General features: G+C 49.7%; 1 protein-coding gene across 3 annotated transcripts in view; it reads left to right on the top strand.

Annotated features, from left to right (window-relative positions):
* Positions 1 to 1,770: 1,770 nt before the first annotated feature.
* LOC143761275 (zinc-regulated GTPase metalloprotein activator 1B-like) overlaps positions 1,771 to 6,000 on the top strand; it is a 179,042-nt gene continuing 174,812 nt past the window's right edge. For 2 of the 3 annotated variants that reach the window (XR_013212262.1, XM_077249093.1), the window contains exon 1: positions 1,845 to 1,982. The gene's annotated coding sequence lies outside the window, so the exon portion shown is untranslated. Of the gene's footprint in view, positions 1,983 to 6,000 lie in introns of all 3 variants that reach the window. The other variant, XM_077249092.1, reaches the window with a different exon arrangement.

The following is a 6,000-nucleotide window of genomic DNA, read 5'->3' as shown; positions in this document are numbered from 1 at the left end:
TGGCAGCAGCATTGGGGTACCAGTAGGATGATAAGTTTGTGCAGGTTGGGAATAGATGGTGACATGCTGAAAATATGAGAAGTGAAATGTGTCTTTGTTGTATTCTCTGCAGACGAGTCCTGGGTGGAAGAAGTTGTGTTGGTCTGGGCCAGATGGAAAAGACCGGAAAAGTGGACAACTAGATCAGAAAGAACGTCAGCAGTAAGTCACCACATGTAACTGTGCTGTGATCTCTTAGGCTACTTTCACACTAGTCCGTCGGTACGGGCCGTCGCAAACTGTCGGCCCGACAGACCGACGAACAGTGTGTTAAAGTAGCACAACGTGGGCAGCGGATGCAGTTTTACAACGCATCCGCTGCCCATTGAGAGTTCCAGGGAGGAGGGGGTGGAGTTTCGGCCGCGCATGCGTGGTCAAAAATGGTGGACTCGACGCACAAAAAAAGTTACATGGAACGTTTTTTGTGCCGTCGCACGACGGATGCAACGTGTGGCCATACGTCGCTAATGTAAGTCTATGGGGAAAAAACGCATCCTGCAGACAACTTTGCAGGATGCGTTTTTTCTCCTAAATGACACATTGCGACGTAAGCAAAATGACGCTAGTGTGAAAGTAGCCTTCTATGTTCTGTAGTACTGGTATGTACCACTGACCATATGGTGGTAATATCAATATTGCTTTTTGTATAGAGATTATCTTCAGTAACAGCGGGGTCATCTGCTGAGGTTCTCCTCCACTATTAGGGTGTGTCACTGAGTTGTAATCAAGGTTACCTGGTTAGGGTCCCACTCAGAAGCTTCGCCCGCCCAGAACCAAAACCCAAGCTACGCCTCTGGCATGCAGGGCCGCATCCGGCGGCCCTGCGTAACCGGACATGCGGCTCGTCTTTCCAAACCGCAGCATGTCTATTTATCTTGCGGAGACGCTCTGTTGCACAAAAAAGTTGGAAATTTTCAAAGCCATTCACGTTATTCTGGCCAAATTATTTTGATGAATCGGGGCCTGTGTTTCTTCTGCAAAAAAACAGATGTCTGAATAAGACCTTACTGACAGCGTTTGCCTCCGATAGGATCATTTGTGATCCTCATAACAAGCAGCCATGCCTTTGGCAGACTTTATAGGCATTATTCAGACTCTATAGCCAGTTGGCAACTTTATAGCCATTAGACAGACTTTATATCCAGTTGCCAGACTTTATCGCCATTATTCAGACTTTATAGCCATTATGCATACTTTATAGCCAGTTGCCAGTCTTTGTAGCCATTATTCAGACTTTATAGCCATTAGGCAGACTTTATAGCCAGTTGCCAGTCTTTGTAGCCATTATTCAGACTTTATAGCCATTAGGCAGACTTTATAGCCAGTTGCCAGTCTTTGTAGCCATTATTCAGACTTTATAGCCATTAGGCAGACTTTATAGCCAGTTGCCAGTCTTTGTAGCCATTATTCAGACTTTATAGCCATTAGGCAGACTTTATAGCCAGTTGCCAGTCTTTGTAGCCATTATTCAGACTTTATAGCCATTAGGCAGACTTTATAGCCAGTTGCCAGTCTTTGTAGCCATTATTCAGACTTTATAGCCATTAGGCAGACTTGTTGGCCAGTTCACCCTCCAAACTCTCGGTGCCTCACCAGTATAATCACACCCACACTAGTTCTCCTGGCTGAAATAACCTACAATGCCGTGTCGTGTAGTCCCTGTAGTCTCAGTGTGTGGGGCTGAGCACAAGTAATGTGTCCGTTTATTTGCAGGCACTGGCGGGATACAGTATGGAGGGGAGATGTGCTGCCTGCAGTCGCTATCAGTCGTACACACAGCACTGTACACGGAGCTGCTCTGTGTGTGGACGCCATTACGCCACGCGCTGCAGCACTTCGGGTCTGTGTTCCGGGGGGAAGCATTTCGCGGTTGCACCGGAAGACGCTGAGTGGCTGCACGGCTCGGGCTCCGATCACTTGCAGCAGTGGTCCTATGCGGTGATGTATGCGACAATTTGTAGAATCGCTTCTCATAGCTTCGCCACGTTATCCTCTACTATTCCCGGTCTCTGGAGTGGTTACCATGGCAATAAAGCAGCCTCCCCCTATAGACTGGAGACTTATATACCTACCTGTATGTTACCGAGAGGGGCCCCAGTGTGAGATACGTATATATATATATATATATATATATATATATATATATATATATATATATATATATATATCTGTTATAAAGACAAGAAGCCATAGCCACAGGATAGGGGATTACCATCTGATCAGTGGACCACTGGGACCCCTAGTGATCCCGAGGACCCCCATGTGAATAGAGCATGCTTGCCACTTCATTCATTCTTATGGAGGGGGTGAAGACCAGCTGAGCACTATCTCCGGCATTCCCATTAAAAATGAATGGAGCGGTAGAGTAGTATGGATAATAACCACTGCTCCTTTCACGTGCTGCTCCCCAGAGCCCCCGTTCTTGGGATCGGTGGGGTCCCAGCCATCGGAAAGTTATTCTTTATCCCATGGAGCGGGAATAGCTTCCACACTTACGAACACCCCTTTAATTGTATAAGCTACCGCTTATAACGTGTGTAGGTTCTCAGCCAATATAGTATGTTCAGGGGCGTAGTTAGAAGGGGGCAACCTTTGCATGTGCCCCTGGTGCTGAGATCTGTGGAAGAAGCCCGTGTGAATGTAGTGTAGCGCCCCCACTGCCGCAGGGCCGAGGGGTACCCGGTACCGGGCCTCTGAGTCTCTGCTTCTGGGGTTGTCACGGCGGCTAGGCCCCGGTCCGTGACCCTGCCGTGGGGCGCACAGTGAATGCTAGGTGTGGATGTTGGTGGTGCAGTTGTGGGGTGCAGGTCGCGGTAAATAACGAGGACACCAGGTTGCAGTCTCTTTACCTCTTTACTGGAGATCTCTCAGTCCGCAGTCCAGAATATGGTTCACCAGGCTGCGCAAGTCCGGCCGGTCCAATGGCACCTCCAGAGTTCTCCTCACAGGTGGAAATCGGTGCCTTCCTTCTAGCGCTATGTGTTGTAGTCCTTCCCTGCTGTGCTTACGGAAAGTACCCCACAACTGTTGTGTCTGTTTCTCGTGTTCCCTCACAACTCGATTAAATGATGTTCTTCTAATCTTCCGTCCCTTCCTGATATTACAGTTAGAACGGCACCCGTTTGTCGGATAGGCCTGGAGTTCTTCCGGGACCCTAGAGACGCCCCTCTCCCGCAATTGCCTCCCAAGACTTCATAGGTGATTAGAGTTAGACAGCCCGCCTGAGACTGACTGTCCTGCCGCTGTTTAGAGTATTGCTTGAAGCTGGTTATTGTAATACTCCCTCGGCGTTCCGGCCACCGGTAGTGCGCCTCAGTAGGATGTTGCTCCGGTCTTACAGCACGACTCCCACTGGTATTTCTCCTATCGCTTGATCTCGTTTCTCACTCAGCACAATCTATCTCGCTTCTAGTCCTTTCTTGGGTCCCGCCGCTTCCCGGAGCTGGCGCGGACCCGTTACGTTCCTTTCAATGCCGAGCCTCTGTCAGGATCCCACCCCTGACCGAGACCCTACTGTCTCTTCCTCCACAACACCCTCTGCCACTAGGTGTTGCTTCGTCCAATCCAGTCAGCTTTCTCCTCTAACTTCCTGCCTGACCCCCAGTTTACCCACTATGGTGGGGAGTGGCTTAATGAATAGAACCCTTAGCTCCCCCCGGAGGCCCAGCTGTGAAATGTATTGGTGTCTGTGATACCTGATCAGATGAACTCCTTCAGTGCCATCAGACGCACCATGGCTCCCCATAGTGGCGGAGCCACAGTACTGCAACGACCAGGACTCTGGGGCGCTGCACTCCCCCCTGGTTAAACACAGTACTCCGGGACTGGGAAGAAAACAACAATACAAGTTAGCAAAAAGACATACAGTTTCATTGAGTGTAATAACAATAAGTATACTTGAACAGGCTTCCCTTTATGGGAGGTGAGGACACTTGAACGTTACAAACATGGTTAACATTATAAATTACAGGCTATAAATAACTCCTGTTACCCAACCGGGTATTCTACTAAGTACAAAATTGTTGAACAATAATTTAACATTGCCTTTAAGGACTCACACTCTAAATCCACTAAAGACCTTCCTATAATCACATTATAAGGTATTTTAACTTTCCCATTCGCCTTCTTTAAATCTGCAGGACCGCGTGTCCTATCGGCACCAGACCTACTGCCTCTCCTTTCTGTTACAGGACCGCCCCATTCAGCCAGGGCCTACTGCCTTTTCAACTACTATACACAGTATAGAACATAACATTCCTTTCAGTTTAAGAGCACTGAGCCATCTCTACATGACTCCTATGAGGACTCAGGGTTTACCTTCTATCCTAATTATCTATCAACATTATCTAAACATTGTCTATCGAACATTAAGCCTTCTCATTATCTTTCTTCCTTTCTTGCATGCTGGACACCACATCTATTTCTACGGGCCCACTGCATCCTTCTTCTATCTTTCACCTTTTACTTCTCAGAGCACATCATCAGTATTCCTTCACATTTAACTAATTAAACACATATAACTTTCTTGTACAAACATTATCATCACTTTCCTCTCATCATCATTATTGCTACTTGTCTTAAGCAATATTACTATCGAAATGCGGCAAATGAACATCCCCTTTAAGAGAGGACCAAGTCTCTGTGAGGTAGCGTATTTTCTCAAGCTACCAGTCCATACTCAGCAAAGGTTCCAGTGCGGTATCTTCGCAAAGAGTCTTTAAGTAAAACCAGTAGGGAGCGCCTTTAATAAGGTGCAACTATTTACAAGAAGTTCGGATCATGCACTGTTCATGATTTCAGCAGTTTTTGAATAACATAGAAAAAATAGAAAAGTAACCAAAAACAATAGGGATCCCGGGTCAACAAAAGGGATCCCTTTAGGAGTTTACCCTGAGCGGGTTTAGCAGGACCACGAGAAACAGTAACTATTTACAGATTCATGGTATCGAGGTTTATCCTTCTAAGTCGGGAGGCGGCTTCCGCGAGTACCGGTCTCCCCCCGCCACCACATAGAGGGCGTCCGCACCCTGGATAGGGGTCTGGGTACTCACGGTTCTCCTTGGAGTGATGGCCCGCAGGCATTTGGCGCACAGAGAAATCGGGGCAATAACTGCCGGCCTTGAGGGATCATCAGAGGATGGTACGGTCACTTCCGGCTTGTATTTGCGTACGTGCAGGGCATACCACCCCTTATCCCCCCAGTGGCGGGTGTACCGAACCCGGTCTCCTGGGTAAAGATCCCGGCCTGGGTGTCCTTCAATGAGGTGTGCCTCTACATCCCGCCGGTTTACAAACACTTCCAAGGCAAGACCGGGCTCCTTAATGAAGCCCCAACCTCCCTGCAGCCGGAAGGTATTGATCACGCCATAGCGCTGCGGCCCCCAGTTCTCCTCCGCAACTTGCCTGACTTGGGCTTTATTCTGAAGGTCCTTCTCTCGCTCAGCCTGACGCCGGAGCTCCTTCTTGCGGGCCCATTCTTCCTCTTGCTGGCGCAGCTGTTGGCGGTACTCCCTCTGGCGGATGACTTCGATACTCTCCCCCTCCTCTTGGGCATCCCCTGGAAACCCCATCAGGTTGGTAGTGGCCGCACGGGTCCATTTGAAGGTTACCCATTCTCCCTGGAGCTGCGTGGGTTGTTTGATGGGCCGTAGGGGGCGATCGGCCGTCTGCAGAGTTTCCCAGGGCCTCTCGCACTCGATGCGGCTACACACTCGCCCGGGTGGTTGTGGTGGGGGTGAGTCTATATCCACCAGCAGGGGCTCTTCAATCGCCACGCCGGGATCGGCGCGGTTACCTGCCTCCGATGCACCCCCGGTGTCGGCCTCCTCCGTTGTCGGCTGCAGGGCCGATACCTGGTGCGGGTGCGGCTCCTCGCCAGGGGTGGTTGCTCGCTGGCACAGACTCCGGAACTGCCGGCACAGCTCCTCCACTTCTGCCCCGAGGATTTCCTGATTAGCGCAG

The sequence above is a fragment of the Ranitomeya variabilis genome, chromosome 1 (genome assembly GCF_051348905.1).
Source record: "Ranitomeya variabilis isolate aRanVar5 chromosome 1, aRanVar5.hap1, whole genome shotgun sequence".
In the NCBI taxonomy this organism is placed as follows: domain Eukaryota; kingdom Metazoa; phylum Chordata; class Amphibia; order Anura; family Dendrobatidae; genus Ranitomeya; species Ranitomeya variabilis.
Note: the sequence above shows the minus strand (reverse complement) of the source record. Positions and strands in the feature narration are given on the sequence as shown.